At 43.0% G+C, this 25,704-nt stretch overlaps 1 protein-coding gene across 3 annotated transcripts in view; it reads right to left on the reverse strand.

Annotated features, from left to right (window-relative positions):
* IFRD2 (interferon related developmental regulator 2) overlaps nt 1–25,704 on the reverse strand; it is a 31,018-nt gene that overhangs the window by 4,435 nt on the left and 879 nt on the right. The window lies entirely within an intron of this gene.

Here is a 25,704-nt window from a genome sequence, read left to right on the forward strand (position 1 = left end):
TGTGCACGAGCTGATCACATTTGCTGGGACCCCTCTCCCTCACCTCGCCTTTAAAAATGCTTTATAGGGACTTCCCTGGTGGCGCAGTGGTTAAGAATCCACCTGCCAATGCAGGGGACACGGGTTCGAGCCCTGGTCAGGGAAGATCCCCCATGCCGCGGAGCACCTAATCCTGTGCGACACAACTACTGAAGGCCACGCGCCCTAGAGCCCGTGCTCTGCAACAAGAGCAGCCACCACAATGAGAAGCCCCCGCTTGCCGCAACTAGAGAAAGCCAGCGCGCAGTAACGAAGACCCAATGCAGCCAAAAAGAAAAAAAAAAAGTGCTTTACAGAAACCCTTCAGGGAGTTCAGGGTTTCTGAGCACCAGCCACGGCTTCTCCTTTTATTGGCGCCTTACAGTAAACATTACACTTTACTTCACCATAACCCAGTGTCACTGATAGAGACAGAGTAAAAGGACAAAGCAAGTAATTAAATAGTTAATCCCAGTAAGGGATTATAAGAAAAAAGTATGGGAGACCCCTGTAAGTTAATGATCACTCAAGAAAGCAGGTTTGCTTAACCACAAACCCATGCAACAGAAGCATGAGACATGCTCCAAAACAACACAACAATGGTGGAATGTGACCCATATCCTGCCCAGTGAGCTCCATAAATTAATGATTCCCAGGACACACTCCTCTGCATGCACTAAAAACAAAAATATAAGCAAAGGTTGACATTATACTAAAACTTGAAATGAATTATCGTATTTTATTATACATTACTGCCTTTTTGCTCATTTCCATTGCACCATGACAGTCCTGCTTTGACCATATAATGACAAAAAAACTCCTCACATGGAGGAGGAGCTGATGATGGAAGCCTGATGTCTACTCAAGGATGAGGAAGCAGGTGGTCTTCTCCCCCTCCCCACTCTCCCTTTGATTATAAAACTGTAGCCCACTAACTTGTACCCAATTAATTTGGCTATATTTGGTAAAAATGGTTATTTTAAAGAAAAAAAATTTTTTTCACGCCTACAAAAAGTTATGTTTTAATAAATATTAAATTTTAGTTTTGCTAATTGAGGTCAGTATCTACTGTCTAAAACTCACTTTTCAAGACAGGATTAAGATGGCAGAGGAGTAGGACGGGGAGCTCACCCTCTCCTACAAAGACATTAAAAATACACCTACAAGTGGAATGATTCACACACACCTACTGAATGCCGGAGGAACACCTCAGACTTCCAAAGGGCAAGAAAACCACGTAACCGGGAAGGACAAAAGGAAAAAGAAAGGGAATTCCCTGACGGTCCAGTGGTTAGGACTCCACGTTTCCTCTGCGGGGGGGGTCACAGATTCCATCCTTGGTCAAAGAACTAAGATTCAGAAGCAGTGAGACTCGGCTTAAAAAAAAAAAAAAAAAAGGTGGGGTGGGGAAGGAATCTAGACACTAGGAACCTAGTGCCCCAGGGAAGGAGCAGTGAAGGTAAACATATTCCAGCACCCTGGGAAGCCTGATCACTGACAGGGACCTTAGCCTAGACAAAGGGGAAGGTCCAGATCCTAAGAAGACAGTGCAGCAACGTGTGTGCAATGGCAAAAGGAGAGTAATCTGCACGTAAGGTAGGCACCTCCACCCTGTGCAGCACCCTGTGCACCAGAGCCTGAGACGCTCCTCTGTTGGTGGGGGCGGGGTGCTGAATATCAGGCTCCAGAAGTCAGACCAGGGTTGGCTGTGTGGAGACACTTGAAGAGGCTGGACTGTGGCAAATGAGGGTGTACTCCTAAGAAGCCTAGGTCCGGACTTCCCTGGTGGCGCAGTGGTTAAGAATCCTCCTGCCAATGCAGGGGACACAGGTTTGAGCCCTGGTCCAGGAAGATCCCACATGCCACAGAGCAACTAAGCCCATGCGCCACAACTACTGAGCCCGCGTGCCACTGAAGCCCACACACTTAGAGCCTGTGCTCTGCAACAAGAGAAGCCACCGCAATGAAAAGCCTGCGCACCACAACAAAGAGTAGCTCCCGCTCGCTGCAACTAGAGAAAGCCTGCACATAGCAACGAAGACCCAACGTAGCCAAAAACAAACAAACAAACAAAAAAACGCAGCAGCAGCCTAGGTCCACCAGAGAGGGAAGGCACAATTACTTGGGGGGCCGGGGGGGATATGGGAAGAGGGGTGGGAAAAATTAGGGGGCTGGGATTAACATTTACACATTAATATATATAAAATGGATAATCAACAAGGACCTGCTGTAGAGCACAGGGAACTCTACTCAGACCCTGTATCTGATAAAAGGAACTTTCCTGGTGGTCCAGAAGTTAAAAGACTCCACGCTCCCAACACAGGAGGGCCGGGGTTCGATCCCTAGTCAGGGAACTAGATCCTGCATGCCACAACTAAGACCCGGTGCAGCCAAATAAATAAATATTTTTAAAAAATCTGAAAAAGAGCAGATATATGTAAATGTGCAACAGAATGACATTGCTGTACACCTAAAACAAACACAATATGGTAAATCAACTATATGCCAAAATAAAAGAAAAATTCAATTAAGAAAGAAAGAAAGAAAAGGAAAGAAGGAAGAAAGAAAGAGAGAAAGAAATCCCTACTCTATTCCCCTCAGGCCTCAGGGACCTAGGCTGGAGTCACATCCATGGAGCTTAAGCAGGTTGGGTCCAAAGGCAGGACCGCTGTGGGCCTGAGCGAGCTGGGGAGGATGTGCCAGGAGATGAGCCCTCTTGGACCTGGAGTGCCTGTTCCCTTCTGGATGAGACAAAATCTCCAGATCAAGGCGGGCCCTCCTACAGCTAAACCAAATATAGTGCACCCAAAGGATGGTGGACCCTCTGGGCTAGAAGAGCTTTGAAAAGTCACCTGGGGGCTTCCCTGGTGGCGCAGTGGTTGAGAATCCGCCTGCTAGTGCAGGGAACACGGGTTCGATCCCTGATCTGGGAAGATCCCACATGCCACGGAGCAACTAAGCCCGTGCGCCACAACTACTGAAGCCCATGCGCCTAGAGCCTGTGCTCTACCACGAGAGAAGCCACCACAATGAGAAGCCCACGCACTGCAACGAAGAACAGCCCCCGCTCACCACAACTAGAGAAAGCCTGCGCGCAGCAACGAAGACCCAACACAGCCAAAAACAAATAAATAAAATTAAAAATTTTTTTAAAATAGAAAAGAAAAGAAGTCACCTAGACTGCACATCTCCTGGTGGTGGAGTTCCCACCTCCATCCTCCTTCCATAGAGTCCCCCACCAAAGTACGCTCAATACCCTCAGCATCGTGGTTTTACAGGGGTTGCGATTTGTCTGGAGGGTGAAGGGTAAGAGGGAAGAAGTAACGAGACACAAACCCTTGGGTGTTTCTTCTGGCACATTCTACTCTCAGTTACAACCCAGGAACAGGACTGTCTTTAACTAAGGCCCTGGTTGCCCTAAGACCCAAAGTTGGGCATGCATAACCCTGCCACCATGTGGCAGTTAAGAGTAACAACAGGGCTTCCCTGGTGGCGCAGTGGCTAAGAGTCCGCCTGCCAATGCAGGGCACACGGGTTCGTGCCCCGGTCTGGGAAGATCCCACATGGCGCTGTAAATAAATGATACCTGCCCTAGAGAAATGTCTGGGAGTAGGTAATCAAAACAGAATTCAAAACAGGGCTGACTTTCAAAACCCGATTTAAAGAGGTACATTTTACTCTCACTGTTTCAGAAAAAAAAAAAAAAAGCACACAAAAATATACTCAGCATCGCTAATTATTAGAGAAATGCAAATCAAAACTACAAGGAGGTATCACCTCACACCAGTCAGAATGGCCATCCTCAAAAAGTCTACAAACAGTAAATGCTGGACAGGGCGTGAAGAAAAAGGAACCCTCCTACACTGTTGGGGGGAATGTAAAAGGGCACAGCCAGTATGGAGAGCAGCAGCGAAGTTCCTCAAAAAACGAAAAATGAGCAATCATATGATCCGGCAATCCCACTTCTGGGCGAATACCCAGAAAAACACCATAGTTCCAAATGGCTCATGCACCCCTACGTGCACTGCAACAGTATATACAATAACCAAGACAAGGAAGCAACCAAAATGTCCATCGATAAATGAATGGATAAAGAAGATGTGGTACATATATACAATGTAATATTGGCCACAAAAAAGGACAAAATAATGCTATTTGCAGCAACAAGAAGGACCTAGAGATGATCACAAACATCTTATGATATCACTTATGTGTGGAATCTAAAAATTGATACAAATGAACTAATTTACAAAACAGACTCATAGATTTAGAAAAGAAACTTATGGGTAATTCCCCATGAGTCCAGTGGTTAGGGCTCTGAGCTTTTTTTTTTTTTTGCAGTACGCGGGCCTCTCACTATTGTGGCCTCTCCCGTTGCAGAGCACAGGCTCTGGACGCGCAGGCTCAGCGGCCGTTGCTCACGGGCCTAGCCGCTCCGCGGCATGTGGGATCTTCCCGGACTGGGGCACGAACCCGTGTCCCCTGCATCGGCAGGTGGACGCTTAACCACTGCGCCACCAGGGAAGCCCAGGGCTCTGAGCTTTTACTGTCAAGGTCCGGGTTCTATCGGTGGTCACGGAACTAAGATCCCAGAAGCTGCGCGGCATGGCCAAAAAAAACAAGAAAAGAAAAGGAAAGAAACTCATGGTTACCAAAGGCGATAGAGGGCAAGGAGGGATAAATTTGTAGGTTGGGATTAACATGTACACAAGAATGTATATAAAACAGACAATCGACAAGGACCTACTGTAGAGCACAGGGAACTCTACTCAACACTCTCTCATAACCTTTATAACAAAAGAATTCAAAAAAGAATATATATATATAACATTCTCTTTTTTGTACATGTGAAACTAACAAACACTGTAAACTATACTCCAATAAAAATTTAAAGAAAAAAAATAACAGGAAAAAAATTGTAGAAAACATAAACATGTGGAGGTTAAACAATATTTTACTAAACAACCAGTGGATCACTGAAGAAATCAAAGAGGAATTCAAAAAATACCTAGAGATTTGTGACGACAATGCTATGAGATTGGAAATCAATTACAAGAAAAAAACTGTAAAAAACACAAATACATGCAGGCTAAACAGTGTGCTACTAAATAACCAAGAGATCACTGAAGAAATCAAAGAAGAATAAAAAAATACATAGAAACAAATGACAATGAAAACAGGACGACCCAAAACCTATGGGACACATTGAAAGCAGTTCTAAGAGGGAAGTTTACAGCAATTCAATCTCACCTCAAGAAATAAGAAAAATCTCAGATAAACAATCTAACCCTACACTTAAAACACCTAGAGAAAGAAGAACAAAGAAAACCCAAAGTCAGTAGAAGGAAAGAAATAAAACATCAGGGCAGGGGATTAGGGAAGATGGCAGAAGAGTAAGTCGCGGAGATCAACTTCCTCCCCACAGATACACCAGAAATACATCTACACGTGGAACAACTCCTACATAACACCTACTGAACACTGGCAGAAAACCTCAGACCTCCCAAAAGGCAAGAAAGTCCCCCGTACCTGGGTAGGGCAAAAGAAAAAAGAATAAACAGAGACAAAAGGATAGGGACGGGACCTGCACCAGTGGGAGAGAGTTGTGAAGGAGGAAAGGTTTCCACACACTAGAAGCCCCTTCGCGGGCGGAGACTGCGGGTGGCGGAGGGGGGAAGCTTCGGAACCGCGGAGGAGAGCACAGCAACAGGGGTACAGAGGGAAAAGCAGAGAGATTCCCGCACAGAGGATCGCTGCTAACCAGCACTCACCAGCCCAAGAGACTGGTCTGCTCACCCGCTGGGGCGGGCTCGGCTGGGAGCTGAGGCTCGGGCTTCGGTCCGGAGTACAGGGAGAGGACTGGGGTTGGCGGTACGAACACAGCCTGCAGGAGGTTAGTGCACCACGGCTAGCCGGGAGGGAGTACGGGGAAAAGTCTAGACCTGCCGAAGAGGCAAGAGACTTATTCATCCCTCTTCGTTTCCTGTTGCGCGAGGAGAGGGGATTAAGAGCGCTGCTTAAAGGAATTCCAGAGATGGGCGCGAGCCGCGGCTAAAAGCGCGTCCCCCAGAGACAGGCATGAGACGCTAAGGCTGCTGCTGCCGCCACCAAGAAGCCTGTGTGCGAGCACAGGCTACTATCCACATCCCGCTTCCGGGAAGCCTGTGCAGCCCGCCACTGCCAGGGTCCCGGGATCCAGGGACAACTTCCCCGGGAGAATGTACGGCATGCCTCAGGCGGGTGCAAAGTCATGCCGGCCTCTGACACCGCAGGCTCGCCCCGCGCTCCGTACCCCTCCCTCCCCGCCGCCTGAGTGAGCCAGAGCCCCCGAAGCAGCTGCTCCTTTAACCCCGTCCTGTCTGAGCGAAGAACAGACGCCCTCCGGCGACACACAGAGGCGGGGGCCAAATCCAAAGCTGAGCTCCTGGGAGCTGTGAGAACAAAGAAGAGAAAGGGAAATCTCTCCCAGAAGCCCCAGAAGCAGGGGATTAAAGCTCCACAATCAACTTGATGTACCCTGCAGCTGTGGAATACGTGAATAGACAACAAATCATCCCAAATTGAGGAGGTGGACTCTGAGAGCAAGATTTATGATTTTTTCTCCTTTTTCTCTTTCTGTGAGTGTGTATGTGTATGCTTCTGTATGAGATTTTGTCTGTACAGCTTTGCTTCCACCATTTGCCCTGGGGTTCTATCCGTCCTTTTTTTAAATAATTTTTTCTCAATAATTATTTTTTATTTTAATAACTTTATTTTATTTTACTTTATCTTCTTTCTTTCCTTCCTTCCTTCCCTCCTTTAGGCAACAAATCATTCCAAATTGAGGAGGTGGACTTTGAGAGCACGATTTATGATTTTTTCCCCTTTTAGTCTTTTTGTGAGTGTGTATGTATATGCTTCTGTGTGAGATTTTGTCTGTATAGCTTTGTTACCACCATTTGTCCTACGGTTCTATCCGTCCGTTTTTTGTTCGTTTGTTTTAATTTTTTTCTTAATAATTATTTTTTATTTTAATAACTTTATTATATTTTATCTTACTTTATTTTACTTTACCTTTTTTCTTCCTTCCCTCCTTCCTTCCTCCCTCCCTCCCCTTTCCTTCCTTCCTTCTTTCTTTCTTTCCTTCTTTCTTTCTTTCTTTCTTTTTTTCTTTCTTTCTTTCTACTAATTCCTTCTTTCTACTTTTTCTCCCTTTTATTCTGAGCCATGTGGATGAAAGGCTCTTGGTGCTGCAGCCAGGAGTCAGTGCTGTGCCTCTGAGGTGGGAGAGCCAACTTCAGGACACTGGTGCACAAGAGACCTCCCAGCTCCACATAATATCAAACGGCAAAAATCTCCCAGAGATCTCCATCTCAACACCAGCACCCAGCTTCACTCAACGACCAGCAAGCTACAGTGCTGGATACCCTATGCCAAATAACTAGCAAGACAGGAACACAACCCCACCCATTAGCAGAAAGGCTACATAAAATCATAATAAGTCCACAGACACCCCAAAACACACCACCAGACGTGGACCTGCCCACCAGAAAGACAAGATCCAGCCTCATCCACCAGAACACAGGCACTAGTCCCCTCCACCAGGAAGCCTACACAACCCACTGAACCAACCTTAGCCACTGGGGACAGACACCAAGAACAGCGGGAACGACGAACCTGCAGTCTGCAAAGAGGAGACCCAGAACACAGTAAGATAAGCAAAATGAGAAGACAGAAAAACACACAGCAGATGAAGGAGCAAGATAAAAACCCACCAGACCTAACAAATGAAGAGGAAATAGGCAGTCTACCTGAAAAAGAATTCAGAATAATGATAGTAAAGATGATCCAAAATCTTGGAAATAGAATAGACAAAATGCAAGAAACATTTAACAAGGACCTAGAAGAACTAAAGATGAAACAAACAACGACGAACAACACAATAGATGAAATTAAAAACACTCTAGATGGATCAATAGCAGAATAACTGAGGCAGAAGAACGGATAAGTGACCTGGAAGATAAAATAGTGGAAATAACCACTGCAGAGCAGAATAAAGAAAAAAGAATGAAAAGAACTGAGGACAGTCTCAGAGACCTCTGGGACAACATTAAACGTACCAACATTCGAATTATAGGGGTTCCGGAAGAAGAAGAGAAAAAGAAAGGGACTGAGAAAATATTTGAAGAGATTATAGTTGAAAACTTCCCTAATATGGGAAAGGAAATAGTTAATCAGTCCAGGAAGCACAGAGAGTCCCATACAGGATAAATCCAAGGAGAAATACACCAAGACACATATTAATCAAACTGTCAAAAATTAAATACAAAGAAAACATATTAAAAGCAGCAAGGGAAAAACAACAAATAACACACAAGGGAATCCCCATGAGGTTAACAGCTGATCTTTCAACAGAAACTCTGCAAGCCAGAAGGGCCTGGCACGACATATTTAAAGTGATGAAGGAGAAAAACCTGCAACCAAGATTACTCTACCCAGCAAGGATCTCATTCAGATTTGATGGAGAAATTAAAACCTTTACAGACAAGCAAAAGCTGAGAGAGTTCAGCACCACCAAACCAGCTTTACAACAAATGCTAAAGGAACTTCTCTAGGCAAGAAATACAAGAGAAGGTAAAGACCTACAATAACGAACCCAAAACAATTAAGAAAATGGGAATAGGAACATACATATCGATAATTACCTTAAATGTAAATGGACTAAATGCTCCCACCAAAAGACACAGAGTGGCTGAATGGATACAAAAACAAGACCCATATGTATGCTGTCTACAAGAGACCCATTTCAGACCTAGAGACACATACAGACTGAAAGTGAGGGGATGGAAAAAGATACTCCATACAAATGGAAACCAAAAGAAAGCTGGAGTAGCAATTCTTGTATCAGACAAAACAGACTTTAAAATAAAGACTATTAGAAGAGACAAAGAAGGACACTACATAATGATCAAGGGATCGATCCAAGAAGAAGATATAACAATTGTAAATATTTATGCACCCAACATAGGAGCACCTCAATACATAAGGCAAATACTAACAGCCATAAAAGGGGAAATCGACAGTAACACATTCATAGTAGGGGACTTTAACACCCCACTTTCACCAATGGACAGAGCAACCAAAATGAAAATAAATAAGGAAACACAAGCTTTAAATGATACATTAAAAGAGATGGACTTAATTGATATTTATAGGACATTCCATCCAAAAACGACAGAATACACATTTTTCTCAAGTGCTCATGGAACATTCTCCAGGACAGATCGTATCTTGGGTCACAAGTCAAGCCTTGGTAAATTTAAGAAAATTGAAATTGTTTCAAGTATCTTTTCCGACCACAACGCTATGAGACTAGATGTCAATTACAGGAAAAGATCTGTAAAAAATACAAACACGTGGAGGCTAAACAATACACTACTTAATAACTAAGTGATCACTGAAGAAGTCAAACAGGAAATAAAGAAATACCTAGAAACAAATGACAATGGAGACACGACAACCCAAAACCTATGGGATGCAGCAAAAGCAGTTCTAAGAGGGAAGTTTATAGCAATACAATCCTACCTTAAGAAGCAGGAAACATCTCGAATAAACAACCTAACCTTGCACCTAAAGCAATTAGAGAAAGAAGAACAAAAAAACCCCAAAGTTAGCAGAAGGAAAGAAAACATAAAAATCAGATCAGAAATAAATGAAAAAGAAATGAAGGAAACGATAGCAAAGCTCAATAAAACTAAAAGCTGGTTCTTTGAGAAGATAAACAAAATTGATAAACCACTAGCCAGACTCATCAAGAAAAAAAGGTAGAAGACTCAAATCAATAGAATTAGAAATGAAAAAGGAGAAGTAACAACTGACACTGCAGAAATGCAAAAGATCATGAGAGATTACTACAAGCAACTCTATGTCAATGAAATGGACAACCTGGAAGAAATGGACAAATTCTTAGAAATGCACAACCTGCCAAGACTGAATCAGGAAGAAATAGAAAATATGAACAGACCAATCACAAGCACTGAAATTGAAACTGTGATTAAAAACCTTCCAAAAAACAAAAGCCCAGGACCAGATGGCTTCACAGGCGAATTCTATCAAATATTCAGAGAAAAGATAACACCCATCTTCTCAAACTCTTCCAAAATATAGCAGAGGGAGGAAGACTCCCAAACTCATTCTACAAGGCCACCATCATCTTGATACCAAAACCAGACAAGGATGTCACAAAGAAAGAAAACTACAGGCCAATATCACTGATGAACATAGATGCAAAAATCCTCAACAAAATACTAGCAAACAGAATCCAACAGCACATTAAAAGGATCATACACCATGATCAAGTGGGGTTTATTCCAGGAATGCAAGGATTCTTCAATATATGCAAAACAATCAATGTGATAAACCATATTAACAAACTGAAGGAGAAAAACCATATGATCATCTCAATAGATGCAGAGAAAGCTTTCAACAAAATTCAACACCCATTTATGATAAAAACCCTGCAGAAAGTAGGCATAGAGGGAACTTTCCTCAACATAATAAAGGCCATATATGACAAACCCACAGCCAACATCGTCCTCAATGGTGAAAAACTGAAAGCATTTCCACCAAGATCAGGAACAAGACAAGGTTGCCCACTCTCACCACTCTTATTCAACATAGTTTTGGAAGTTTTAGCCACAGCAATCAGAGAAGAGAAGGAAATAAAAGGAATCCAAATTGGAAGAAAAGAAGAAGTAAAGCTGTCACTGTTTGCAGATGACATGATACTATACATAGAGAATCCTAAAGATGCTATGAGAAAACTACTAGAGCTAATCAATGGATTTGGTAAAGTAGCAGGATACAAAATTAATGCACAGAAATCTTTGGCATTCCTATACACTAATGATGAAAAATCTGAAAGTGAAATCAAGAAAACACTCCCATTTACCAGTGCAACAAAAAGAATAAAATATCTAGGAATAAACCTACCTAAGGAGACAAAAGACCTGTATGGAGAAAGTTATAAGACACTGATGAAAGAAATTAAAGATGATACAAATAGATGGAGAGATATACCATGTTCTTGGATTGGAAGAATCAACATTGTGAAAATGACTCTACTACCCAAAGCAATCTACAGATTCAATGCAATCCCTATCAAACTACCACTGGCATTTTTCACAGAACTAGAACAAAAAATTTCACAATTTGTATGGAAACACAAAAGACCCCGAATAGCCAAAGCCATCTTCAGAATGAAAAACGGAGCTGGAGGAATCAGGTTCCCTGACTTCAAACTATACTACAAAGCAACAGTAATCAAGACAGTATGGTACTGGCACAAAAACAGAAAGATACATCAATGGAACAGGATAGAAAGCCCAGAGATAAACCCACGCACATATGGTCATCTTATCTTTGATAAAGGAGGCAGGAATGTACAGTGGAGAAAGGACAGCCTCTTCAATAAGTGGTGCTGGGAAAACTGGACAGGTACATGTAAAAGTATGAGATTAGATCACTCCCTAACACCATACACAAAAATAAGCTCTAAATGGATTAAAGGCCTAAATGTAAGGCCAGACACTATCAAACTCTTAGAGGAAAACATAGGCAGAACACTCTATGACATAAATCACAGCAAGATCCTTTTTGACCCACCTCCTAGAGAAATGGAAATAAAAACAAAAATAAACAAATGGGACCTAATGAAACTTCAAAGCTTTTGCACAGCAAAGGAAACCATAAACAAGACCAAAAAGACAACCCTCAGAATGGGAGAAAACATTTGCAAATGAAGCAACTGACAAAGGATTAATCTCCAAAATTTATAAGCGGCTTATACAGCTCAATAACAAAAAAACAAACAACCCAATCCAAAAATGGGCAGAAGACCTAAACAGACATTTCTCCAAAGAAGATATACAGACTGCCAACAAACACATGAAAGAATGCTCAACATCATTAATCATTAGAGAAATGCAAATCAAAACTACAATGAGATATCATCTCACACCAGTGAGAACGGCCATCATCAAAAAAATCTAGAAAGAATAGATGCTGGAGAGGGTGTGGAGAAAAGGGAACACTCTTGCACTGCTGGTGGAAATGTGAATTGGTACAGCCACTATGGAGAACGGTATGGAGGTTCCTTAAAAAACTACAAATAGAACTACCATATGACCCAGCAATCCCACTACTAGGCATATACCCTGAGAAAACCATAATTCAAAAAGAGTCATGTACCAAAATGTTCACTGCAGCTCTATTTACAATAGCCAGGAGATGGAAGCAACCTAAGTGTCTATCATTGGATGAATGGATAAAGATGATGTGGCACATATATACAATGGAATATTACTCAGCCATAAAAAGAAACGAAATTGAGCTATTTGTAATGAGGTGGATGGACCTAGAGTCTGTCATACAGAGTGAAGTAAGTCAGAAAGAGAAAGACAAATACCGTATGCTAACACATATATATGGAATTTAAGAAAAAAAATGTCATGAAGAAACTTCGGGTAAGACAGGAATAAAGACACAGACCTACTACAGAATGGACTTGAGGATATGGGGAGGGGGAAGGGTAAGCTGTGACAAAGCGAGAGAGAGGCATGGACCTATATACACTACCAAACGTAAGGTAGATAGCTAGTGGGAAGCAGCCGCATAGCACAGGGAGATCAGCTCGGTGCTTTGTGACCGCCTGGAGGGGTGGGATAGGGAGGGTGGGAGGGAGGGAGACGGGAGAGGGAAGAGATATGGGAAGATATGTATATGTATAACTGGTTCACTTTGTTATAAAGCAGAAACCAACACACCATTGTAAAGCAATTATACTCCAATGAAGGTGTAAAAAAAAAAAAAGATCAGGGCAGAAATAAATGAAATAGAAACGAAGAAAACAATAGCAAAGATCAATAAAACTAAAAGCTGGTTCTTTCAGAAGATAAACAAAATTGACAAACCTTTAGCCAGACTCACCAAGAAAAATTAGAAATGAAAAGGGAGACATCACAACTGACACCGCAGAAATACAAAGAATTACAAGAGACTACTACAAACAACTATATGCCAATAAAATGGACAACCATGAAGAAACGGACAAATTCTTGTAAAGGTTCAATATTCCAAGACTGAACCAGGAAGAGTTAGAAATATAAACACACTTATCACAAGTAATGAAATGGAAAACATAATTAAAAGTCTTCCAACAAACAAAAGTTCAAGACCAGATGGCTTCACAGGCGAATTCTATCAAACATTTAGAGAAGAGCTAACACCCATCCTTCTCAAACTCTTCCAAAAAATTGCGGAGGAAGGAACACTCCCAAACTCATTCTATGAGGCCACCATCACCCTGATACCAAAACCAGACAAAGATACTACAAAAAAAGAAAATTACAGACCAATATCACAGATGAATATAGATGCAAAAATCCTCAACAAAATACTAGCAAACAGAATCCAACAACACACTCAAAGGATCATATACCATGATCAAGTGGGATTTATCCCAGGGATGCAAGGATTCTTCAATATATGCAAATCAATCAATGTGATACACCATATTAACAAACTGAAGAATAAAAAGCATACGATCATCTCAATAGATGCAGAAAAAGCTTTTGACAAAATTCAACACCAGTTTATGATAAAAACTCTCCAGAAAGTGGGCACAGAGGGAACTTTCCTCAACATAATAAAGGCCATATACGACAAACCCACAGCAAACATCATTCTCAGTGGTGAAAAACTGAAAGCATTTCCTCTAAGATCAGGAACAAGACAAAGATATCCACTCTCACCACTATTATTCAACATAGTTTTGGAAGTCCTAGCCATGGCAATCAGAGAAGAAAAAGAAATAAAAGGAATACAAATTGGAAAAGAAGAAGTAAAACTGTCACTGATTGCAGGTGACATGATACTGTAGAGAGTCCTAAAGATGCCACCAGAAAACTACTAGAGCTAATCAATGAATTTGGTAAAGTTGCAGGATACAAAATTAATGCACAGAAATCTCTTGCATTCCTATACATTAACAACGAAAAATCAGAATGGGAAATAAAGGAAAACAATCCCATTTACCATTGCAACAAAAAGAATAAAATACCTAGGAAGAGGACTTCCCTGGTGGCGCAGTGGTTAAGAATCTGCCTGCCAATGCAGGGGAAACAAACAGGTTCGAGTCCTGGTCCGGGAAGATCCTACGTGCCGCGGAGGAACTAAGCCCATGCGCCACAACTACTGAGCCTGCGCGCCTACAGCCTGTGCTCCGCAACGAGAGAAGCCACCACAATGAGAAGCCTGTGCACCACAACAACGAGTAGCCCCCTCTCGCGGCAACTAGACAATGCCTGCGCGCAGCAACAAAGATCCAAAACAGCCAAAAATAAAAATAAATAAATTTATTAAAAAAAAAAAAACCCTAGGAATAAACCTGCCTAAGGAGACAAAAGACCTGTACTCCGAAAACTATAAAACACTGATGAAAAAAATCAAAGATTACATAAACAGATGAAGAAATATACCACGTTCTTGGACTGGAAGAATCAATATTGTGAAAATGACTATACTATCCAAAGCAATTCACAGATTCAGTGTGATCCCTATCAAACTACCAATGGCATTCTTAACAGAATTAGAACAAAAAATTTTACAATTCGTATGGAAACACAAAAGACCCCGAACAGCCAAAGCAATCTTTTTTTTTTTTTTTTGCGGTACACGGGGCCTCTCACTGTTGTGGCCTCTCCCGTTGCGGAGCACAGGCTCCGGATGCACAGGCTCAGTGGCCATGGCCCACGGGCCCAGCCGCTCTGTGGCATGTTGGATATTCCCAGACTGGGGCACGAACCCGTGTCCCCTGCATCGGCAGGCGGACTCTCAACCACTGTGCCACCAGGGAAGCCCTGCCAAAGCAATCTTGATAAAGAAAAACAGAGTTGGAGGAATCAGGCTCCACAACTTCGAACTATACCACAAAGCTACAGTAATGAAGACAGTATGGTACTGGCACAAAAACAGAAATATAGATTAATGGTACAGGATAGACTGCCCAGAGATAAACCCATGCACATATGGTCACTTAATTTACGACAAAGGAGGCAAGAACATACAATGGAGAAAAGACAGCCTCTTCAATAAGTGGTGCTGGGAAAACTGGACAGCTACATGTAAAAGAATGAAATTAGAACACTCCCTAACACCATACACAAAAAGAAACTCTAAATGGATTAAAGACCTAAATGTAAGACAGGACAGTATAAAACTCTTACAGGAAAACACAGGAAAAACACTGTTTGACATAAACCACAGCAAGATCTTTTCTGACCCACCTCCTAGAGTAATGGAAATTAAAACAAAAATAAACAAATGGGACTTAATTAAACTTAAAAGCTTTTGCACAGCAAAGGAACCATAAACAAGACAAAAAGACAACCCGCAGAATGGAGAAAACATTTGCAAATGAAACAAAAGACAAAGGATTAATCTTCAAAATATACAAACAGCTCATGCAGCTCAACATCTAAAAACCAAACAATCTAATTAAAACATGAGCGGAGGACCTAAACAGACATTTCACCAAGGAAGACATACAGATGGTCAAGAGGCACATGAAAAGAAGCTCAACATCACTAATTATTAGAGAAATGAAAATCAAAACTACAATGAGGAGTCACCTCCCGCCGGTCAGAATGGCCATTATCAAAAAATCTAGAAACAATAAATGCTGGAGAGGGTGTGGTGAAAAGGGAACCCTCTTGCACTGTTGGTGGGAATGTAAATTGATACAGCCACTATGGAGAACAGTATGGAGGTTCCTTAAAAAACTAAAAATAGAACTACCATATGACCCAGGAATCCCACTACTGGGCATATATCCTGAGAAAATCATATATTTCAAAAAGATACATGTACCACAATGTTCATTGCAGCACTATTTACAATAGCCAGGACATGGAACCAACCCAAATGTCCATCAACAGATGAATGGATAAAGAAAATGCACCACATATATACAATGGAATATTACTCAGCCATAAAAAGAAACGAATTTGAGTTATTTGTAGTGAGGTGGATGGACCTACAGTCTGTCATACAGAGTGAAGTAAGTCAGAAAGAGAAAAACAAATACCATGTGCTAGCGCATATATGGAATCTGAAAAAAAATGGTACTGATGAACCTATTTGCAGGGCAGGAATAAAGATGTAGACATAGAGAATGGACTTGAGGACACAGGGTGGGAGGGGGAAGCTGGCAGAAAGTGAGAGTAGGATCGACATATATACACTACCGAATGTAAAATAGTTAGCTAGTGGGAAGCACAGGGAGATCACCTCCATGTTTTGTGATGACCTAGAGGGGTGGGATAGTGAGGGTGGGAGGGAGGCTCAAGAGGGAGGAGATATGGGGATATATGTATGCACATGGCTGATTCACTTTGGTGTACAACAGAAACTAACACAGTATTGGGAAACAATATACTCCAATAAAGATCTATTAAAATATATATATATAAAGAGAAATGACAACAAAAACACCACATCCAAAACCTATGGGATGCCACAAAAGCAGTTCTAAGAGGGAAGTTTACAGTGATACATTTGCTACCTCTGAACACAAGAAAAATCTCAAATAAAGAAACAACCTAAAGCAACTAGACAAAAATGACAAACAAAACCCAAAATTAGTAGAAGGAAAGAAATCATAAAGATCAGAGCAGAAATAAATGAAATAGAGACAAAGAAAACAATAGGAAAGATCAAGGAAACTAAAAGCTGGCTCTTTGAGAAAATAAACAAAATTGATAAATCTTTAGCCAGACTCAACAAGAAAAAAAAAGGGAGTGGGCTCAAATCAGTAAAATTAGAAATGAAAAATGATAAGTTACAATGGACACCACAGAAATAAAAGGGTCATAAGTGACTACTACAAACAACTATATGCCAATAAGATGGACAACCTAGAAGAAATGGACAAATTCTGGGGAATTCCCTGGCGTCCAGTGGTTAGGATCCTGAACTTCTACTTCCAGGGGCCCAGGTTCATTCCCTGATGGGGGAACTAAAATTCCACAACATGTAGGGTGTGGTTATAAATAAACACTTTAAAAAAATTGTTTTAATTAAAATAAAAAAGAAATGGACAAATTCATAGAAAAACACAACCTTCCAAGACGGAACCAGGAAGAAACAGAAAATATGAACAGACCAATCACAAGTAATGAAATTGAAACTGTGATTAAAATACTTCCAACAAACAGGAATTTCCAGGTGGCATGGTGGTTAAGAATTTGCCTGCCAATGCAGGGGACACGGGTTCGAGCCCTAGTCCAGGAAGATCCCACATATTGTGGAGCAACTAAGCCCGTGCACCGAAAATACTAAGCCTGCACTCTAGAGCCTGTGAGCCACAACTACTGAAGCCCGTGCACCTAGAACCTGTGCTCCGCAACAAGATTAGCCACCGCAGTGAGAAGCCTGTGCACCGCAATGAAGAATAGCCCCTGCTCGCTGCAACTAGAAAAAAGCCTGCGCGCAGCAACAAAGACCCAATGCAGCTAAAACAAAACAATACAAAACAAAATGTGGTACATATATACAATGTTACTCAGCCGTAAAAAAGAATCAAATAGGAATCGGAACCAAGATGGTGGAGTAGAAGGACATGCTTTCACTCCCTCTTGTGAGAACATCAGAATCACAACTAGCTGCTGGACAATCATCAACAGGAAGACACTGGAACTCAACAAAAAAGATACCCCACATCCAAAGACAAAGGAGAAGCCACAGTGAGATGGTAGGAGGGGCACAACCACAGTAAAATCAAATCGCATAACTGCTGGGTGGGTGACTCACAGACTGGAGAACACTTATACCACAGAAATCCACCCATTGGAGTGAGGGTTCTGAGCCCCAGGTCAGGCTTCCCAACCTGGGGGTCTGGCAATGGGAGGAGGAATTCCTAGAGAATCAGACTTTGAAGGCTAGTGGGATTTGATTGCAGGACTGCGACAGGACTGGGGGAAACAGAGACTCCGCTCTTCGAGGGCACACATAAAGTAGTGTGCACATCAGGACCCAGGGGAAGGAGCAGTGACCCCACAGGAGACTGAACCAGACCTACCTGCTAGTGTTGGAGGATCTCCTGCAGAGGCGGAGGTGGCTATGGCTCACTGTGGGGACAAGGACACTGGCAGCAGAAGTTCTGGGGAGTACTCCTCGGCGTGAGCCCTCCCAGAGTCTGCCATTAGTCCCACCAAAGAGCCCAGGTAGGATCCAGTGTTGGGTTGCCTCAGGCCAAACAACCAACAGGGAGGGTACCCAGCCCCACCCATCAGCGGCAAACGGATTAAAGTTTTACTGAGCTCTGCCCACCAGAGCAACAGTCAGCTCTACCCACCACCAGTCCCTCCCATCACGAAACTTGCACAAGCCCCTTAGATAGCCTCATCCACCAGAGGGCAGACAGCAGAAGCAAGAAGAACTACAATCCTGAAGCCTGTGGAAGGAAAACTACATTCACAGAAAGACAGGCAAGATGAAAAGGCAGAGGGCTATGTACCAGATGAAGGAACAAGATAAAACCCCAGAAAACAACAAAATGAAGTGGAGGTAAGCAACCTTCCAGAAAAAGAATTCAGAATAATGATAGTGAAGATGATACAGGACCTCGGAAAAAGAATGGAGGCAAAGGTCGAGAAGATAGAAGAAATGTTTAACAAAGACTTAGAAGAATTAAAGAACAAATAAACAGAGATGAACAATACAATAACTGAAATGAAAACTACACTAGAAGGAATCAATAGCAGAATAACTGAGGCATAAGAACGGATAAGTGACCTGGAAGACAGAATGGTGGAATTCACTGCTGCGGAACAGAATAAAGAAAAAAGAATGAAAAGAAATGAAGACAGCCTAAGAGACCTCTGGGACAACATTAAACACAACAACGTTCGCATTATAGGAGTCTCAGAAGAAGAGAAAGAGAAAGGACCAGAGAAAATATTTGAAGAAATTATAATCGAAAACTTCCCTGACATGGGAAAGGAAACAGCCACCCAAGTCCAGGAAGCGCAGAGAGTCCCATACAGGATAAACCCAAGGAGAAACATGCCGAGACACATAGTAATCCAACTGGCAAAAATTAAAGACAAAGAAAAATTATTGAAAGCAGCAAGGGAAAAACGACGAACAACATACAAGGGAACTCCCATAAGGTTAACAGCTGATTTCTCAGCAGAAACTCTACAAGCCAGAAGGGAGTGGTATGATATACTTCAAGTGATGAAAGGGAAGAACCTACAAACAAGATTACTCTACCCGGCAAGGATCTCATTCAGATTCGATGGAAAAATCAAAAGCTTTACAGACAAGCAAAAGCTTAGAGAATTCAGCACCACCAAACCAGCTCTACAACAAATGCTGAAGGAACTTCTCTAAGTGGGAAACACAAGAGAAGAAAAGGACCTACAAAAACAAACCCAGACCCACGCACCGCGATGAAGAGTGGCCCCCGCTTGCCACAACTAGAGAAAGCCCTCGCACAGACAAGAAGACCCAACACAGCCATAAATAAATAAATAAGTTTAAATCATATGGGCTTCTAAAAAGACCTCTGCTTAAAAAAAAAAAAAACCCAAAAGAATTAAGAAAATGGTCATAGGAACATACATATCGATAATTAAACCTTAAACGTGAATGGATTAAATGCTCCAACCAAAAGACACAGGCTTGCTGAATGGATACAAAAACAAGACCCATCTATATACTGTCTACAAGAGACCCACTTCAGACGTAGGGACACATACAGACTGAAAGTGAGGGGATGGAAAAAGATATTCCACACAAATGGAAATCAAAAGAAAGCTAGAGGACTTCCCTGGTGGCGCAGTGGTTGAGAGTCTGCCTGCCAATGAAGGGAACACAGGTTCGTGCCCCGGTCCAGGAAGATCCCACATGCCGCGGAGTGGCTGGGCCCATGAGCCATGGCCGCTGAGCCTGCGCGTCCGGAGCCTGTGCTCCGCAACGGAAGAGGTCACAACAGTGAGAGGCCCGCATACCGCAAAAAAAAAAAAAAAAAAAAAAGAAAGCTAGAGTAGCAATACTCATATCAGATCAAATAGACTTTAAAATAAAGAATGTTACAAGAGACAAGGAAGGACACTACATAATGATCAAGGGATCAATCCAAGAAGAAGGTATAACAATTATAAATATATATGCACCCAACATAGGAGCACCTCAACACATAAGGCAACTGCTAACAGTTATAAAAGAGGAAATGGACAGTAACACAATAATACTGGGGGACTATGTTATATTATATGTTATATTATTGTAAAGGTTAATTAAGTTATTAAAAAGATATTCTAAGCTTGTTTCTAAAGCTGATCACTGTAATCTATCCTTGGATGAAAATTAGATGCCCATAATGTATAACCAGGGGATTATACATACAAGGAAAAAAAAAATCATTTAGAGCTTCCCTGGTGGCGCAGTGGTTAAGAATCCGCCTGCCAATGCAGGGGACACGGGTTCAAGCCCTGGTCTGGGAAGATCCCACATGCCGCAGAGCAACTAAGCCCGTGCGCCACAACCACTGAGCCTGCACTCTATAGCCTGCGAACCACAACTACTGAAGCCCGTGCGCCTAGAGCCTGTGCTCTGCAACAAGAGAAGCCACCGCAATGGAAGTCTGCACACCAAAGTGAAGAGCAGCCCCCGCTTTCTGCAACCAGAGAAAAGCCTGCGCGCAACAACGAAGACCCAACGCTGGCAAAAATAAAATAAATAAATCTGTTAAAAAAAATCATTTAAAAGAATGTGTCCAACCCAGATAAAAGGCCTCTTATCAGGTATTCTTAAGTACATCAGGCACAAAGAAACTGAAGGGAATCAACTTCCAAGAATTAAGGTACTTTTACCCTAATTACTACAAGTGCCCAACGGAGGACTTCCTGAGCACTGATGTCAGTCTTCCCCTCCTCCGACCCTTACAAGTGCTGACCCTTTATTTCCAGTTTGCAGCAAGACGGTTCACCACTGGGGACACCTTCTGTACTACTCCTTTGTGGCAATTTCTCTGGCATTAACACATCGTTGGGAGACTACTTTAGAAGAGATAACATCTAGGGACTTCCCTGGTGGTCCAGTGGTTGGGACTCCGTGCTCCCAATGCAGGGTGCCCAGGTTCGATCCTTGGTCAGGGAACTAGATCCCACATGCCACAACTAAAGATCCCGAATGCAGCAATGAAGATCCCACGTGCAGCAACAAAGACCCGATGCAGCCAAATAAGTAAATAAATATTAAAAAAAAAAAGAAGAAGAGGTAACATCTAAAGTTGTAAATCTTGATTAAATTGCACGGTGGATTTTGACAGGGAAACGAAACTTTTAGATAGCTAACCATTGCTCCAGTGGAAGCTGCTGTATCCTTGGAAATGGCTGCTCCAACAAGGGCTATCTTACAGGCGGGAGCCATTCCTCCAGCGGAGACTATTATCCCAGGGAAAAATGCACCCAAGGGTAAGGAGAGACCTCCGATATATTCAGGAGCTCCTCTGTACTCCGAGTTACCCAAGGGGCCCATTTTCAGTCCAGCTAGCACCCGCAGAGGCATAAGTTACTAACCAACTGCCTCTAGGGTTCTGCCTCTAAGAGAAATTCATAATAAAAATCAAGAAACAATAAGAGGGCTTCCTTGGTGGCGCAGTGGTTGAGAATCCGCCTGCCAATGCAGGGGACATGTGTTCGAGCCCTGGTCCGGGAAGATCCCACATGCCACAGAGTGACTAAGCCTGTGCGCCACAGCTACTGAGCCTGCGCTCTAGAGCCCGCGAGTCACAACTACTGAGACTGCGTGCCACAACTACTGAAGCCTGTGAGCCTAGAGCCCGTGCTCTGCAAAAAGAGAAGCCACCTCAATGAGAAGCCCGCACACTGCAAAGAAAGGGTAGCCCCCGCTCGCTTCAACTAGAGAAAGCCCACATGCAGCAACGAAAATCCAATGCAGCCAAAAATAAATAAATTAAAATAAATAAATTTTTTAAAAAAAGAAACAATAAGAGTTCATGTGCTTTTTTTCAATGTCCGATTTAAGTCTGGCAGAAGTTGGAAAGTTTTGCTGAGGATTCTAAGCTTTCCACAAAGAAGTTTATTTGGTTAATGATCTCACCAGGGGGGATTTACAAATCTTATCCAACTGCTGCACCCCAGAGAAAGAACAGCATATAATACTGGCAGCCTGAGACCAACAGGGCCACACAGTGTACCGCCTGCGGAACAAAGCTGTCCCCGAGGCAGACCCACAGTGGAATTACTAAATAAATTCTATTCATAGGGATAGATGGGACCATATGATTAATTGTTTAATAAAGGCTATAAAATTTTTTTCAGTAAAACCTGTCAATTACAAAGAAGTAAAAAAAAGTCCAACAGGAATTAAACGAAAATCTGACAGTATTTCAAGAAAGGTTAATAGAAACTTTTGAAAAGTATATGAATGTGGATCCCTCCTCTCTGGAGGGACAGGCCCTTTTGGCTATGCATTTCATAGCCCAGTCTGCCCCAGACATCACGCACAAAATTCAAAAAGCAATGGCCGGACTTCCCTGGTGGCACAGTGGTTAAGAATCCATCTGCCAATGCAGGGGACATGGGTTTGATCTCTGGTCCGGGAAGATCCCACATGCCACGGAGCAACTAAAGCTCCTGTGCCACGACTACTGAGCCTGCGCTCTAGAGCACACGAGCTACAACTACTGAAGCCCGCACACCACAACTACTGAAGCCCGCGCACCTAAAGCCCGTGCTCTGCAACAAGAGAAGCCACTGAAATGAGAAGCGTGTGCACCACAATGAAGAGTAGCCCCCGCTCTCTACAACTAGCGAAAGCCCGCGTGCAGCAACGAAGACCCAACGCAGCCAAATAAACATACATTTTTAAAATAAATAAATATGTGGTAAAAAGCAATGGCTGGTCCTCAGACACCTATAAGCGACTTGCTCCAATTGGCTTATTCAGTTTTCAATAATAGGAATATAACCTAAAAGATTAAATGCACCCAAAGAAATATACAAAAGGCCCAAATGATGGCAGTAACTTGGTCCTCTGAAAAACCACTAAAGGGGAGGCTGGGCTTTCTGGGCCAATCTGGCCATGGTAAACCACAGGGCCCATGGGTACCGAGACAGTGTACCCTACATGGACGAGGGGGCACTGAAGGAAAGACTGTCATCAATGTACCCTTTGCAAATAGCCAGGGCACTGGCAGAGGGAATGCCCCAGATGCCAGAAAGCGACAGGGATCCCTCGGCCTTTGATGGTTTTACAATCGAAAGACTGAGGGGGGCCCAAGGCCAAAAGGGGATCCACCTAGAGATACCATCTACATAACTACTGTCGAGCCTCAAACTTCAGGTGGAAATTGACGTGGTGAGCCACTTGATAAAATTTCTCATAAACACCAGTGCAACCCTTTCAGTCTTAACCCAAGACTGAAAGCCTTAACAACCATAGGAAATATGTAATGGGAGTGTCAAGAAAGAGACAGGGGCACACTTCCCTGGAACCCCTTTTGCGCAACATCAATGGCTGGTCGTTTTTACATTCCTTTTTGTTTGTGCCTGATTGTCCTCTCTCTTTAATGGAAGGAACTTATAACTAGATTAGGCGACACTTTGTTTCTCGAGGGACAAGGAAGCCACCCTTATCACTAAATGATATTAACCAAAAAAAAAGAAAAACAGAGTAAATCTATAACTAAAATAAAAGTCTCGGGCTTCCCTGGTGGCACAGTGGTTGAGAGTCCGCCTGCCGATGCAAGGAACACGGGTTCGTGCCCCGGTCCGGGAAGATCCCACATGCCGCAAAGCGACTGGGCCCGTGAGCCATGGCCACTGAGCCTGCGCGTCCGGAGCCTGTGCTCTGCAATGGGAGAGGCCACAACAGTGAGAGGCCTGCGTACCGGAAAAAAAAAAAAAAAGTCTCAATAAACCCCTAAGTATAAAACATTAAGGTTCCGGGCCTAGCCAAAAGCAAACAGATTGAGGCCTCAAGTAACTGCCTTCCAGATTTGTAAAATGTTTTGAAAAAATGGTTTGGGTCTCCAAGACGGTGGCTACAATCTCTTTTAATAACTCTTCTAATGCTTATTGCTGTATTTCTTTCTTTTTTTCTTAAATAAACTTATTTATTTTATTTATGTATTTAGTTTTTTGGCTGCGTTGGATCTTCGTTGCTGCACGCGGGCTTTCTCTGGTTGCAGAGAGTGGGGGCTACTCTTCATTGTGGTGCACAGGCTTCTCACTGTGGTGGCTTCTCTTGTTGCGGAGCACGGGCTCTAGGCGTGTGGGCTTCAGTAGTTGTGGCTCATGGTCTCTAGAGCGCAGGCTCAGTAGTTGTGGTGCACGGGCTTAGTTGCTCCTTGGCATGTGGGATCTTCCCAGACCAGGGATTGAACCTGTGATCCCTGCCTTGGCAGGCGGATTCTTAACCACTGCACCACCAAGGAAGTCCCTGCTGTATTTCTTTCAATTTGTATCTTTTATAAACTCATCCACTGATGCTTAACGTCCACAAGGGCTAAAAGAATAATGTTAATGGGCTTCCCTGGTGGTGCAGTGGTTGGGAGTCCGCCTGCCGATGCAGGGGACATGGGTTCGTGCCCTGGTCCAGGAGGATCCCACATGTCGTGGAGCAGCTGGGCCCGTGAGCCATGGCCACTGAGCCTGCGCCTCTAGAGCCTGTGCTCCACAATGGGAGAGGCCACAGCGGTGAGAGGCCCGAGTACCGCACAAAAAAACAAAAAAACAAAAAAACAAAAAAAGAATAATGCTAACAGGAGGGGCATTGGCTTCTGGTTCTTCTAACAGAGAAGGGACAGTCAGCCAGGTGTTTTACTTCTTCCCCAGGCAGGCCTACATTCCATCTCAGCAGAAAGTAGTTAATGATAGGTTGTCACCCATTACCCCCCTTTAAGCATAAAGGGTAAACACCTGGAGGGGGGAATGATACGGACAGAGTAAAAGGACAAAGTAGGTGATTAAATAGTTAATCCCAGTAAGTGGTTATAAGTAAAGAAAAAAGTATGGGAGACCCCTGTAAGTTAATGATCACTCAAGAAAGCAGGTTTGCTTAACCACAAAACCATGCAACAGAAGCAAGAGACATGCCACAAAACAACAAAACAATGGTGGAATGAGACCCACATCCTGCCCAGTGAGCTCAGGTTAATGATTCCTAGGACACACGTGCACTAAAAACAAACATATAAGGAAAGGGTGACATTATACTAAAACTTGAAATGATTTATCATATGTTAGTGTATGTTACCGCCTTTTTGCTCATTTCCATTGCGCCATGACAGTCCTGGTTTGACCATGTAGGAACAAGAAAACTCCCCACCCGACTTGGAAAAGGAATTGATGGAAGCTTGATGTCTCCTCAATAATGAGGAAGAAGGTGGTCTTCTCACCCTCCCCATTCTTCCTTTGATTATAAAACTATAGCTCACCATGTTCTCCAGATGGCACCCTCTCACCCACCCCCTTGTAAGCCTCTCAAGTGTCCTACTCTAATAAGTCACTTCTTATCTATCACTTTGCCTCTCCCTGAATTCTTTCTGCTCTAACGAACGGGAGCTACTCGGACCACGCACACCCCACCCCCAATGCATTTCTGCGGTTTCATCAG

The sequence above is a fragment of the Tursiops truncatus genome, chromosome 10, assembly GCF_011762595.2.
Source record: "Tursiops truncatus isolate mTurTru1 chromosome 10, mTurTru1.mat.Y, whole genome shotgun sequence".
Taxonomy (NCBI): Eukaryota; Metazoa; Chordata; class Mammalia; order Artiodactyla; family Delphinidae; genus Tursiops; species Tursiops truncatus.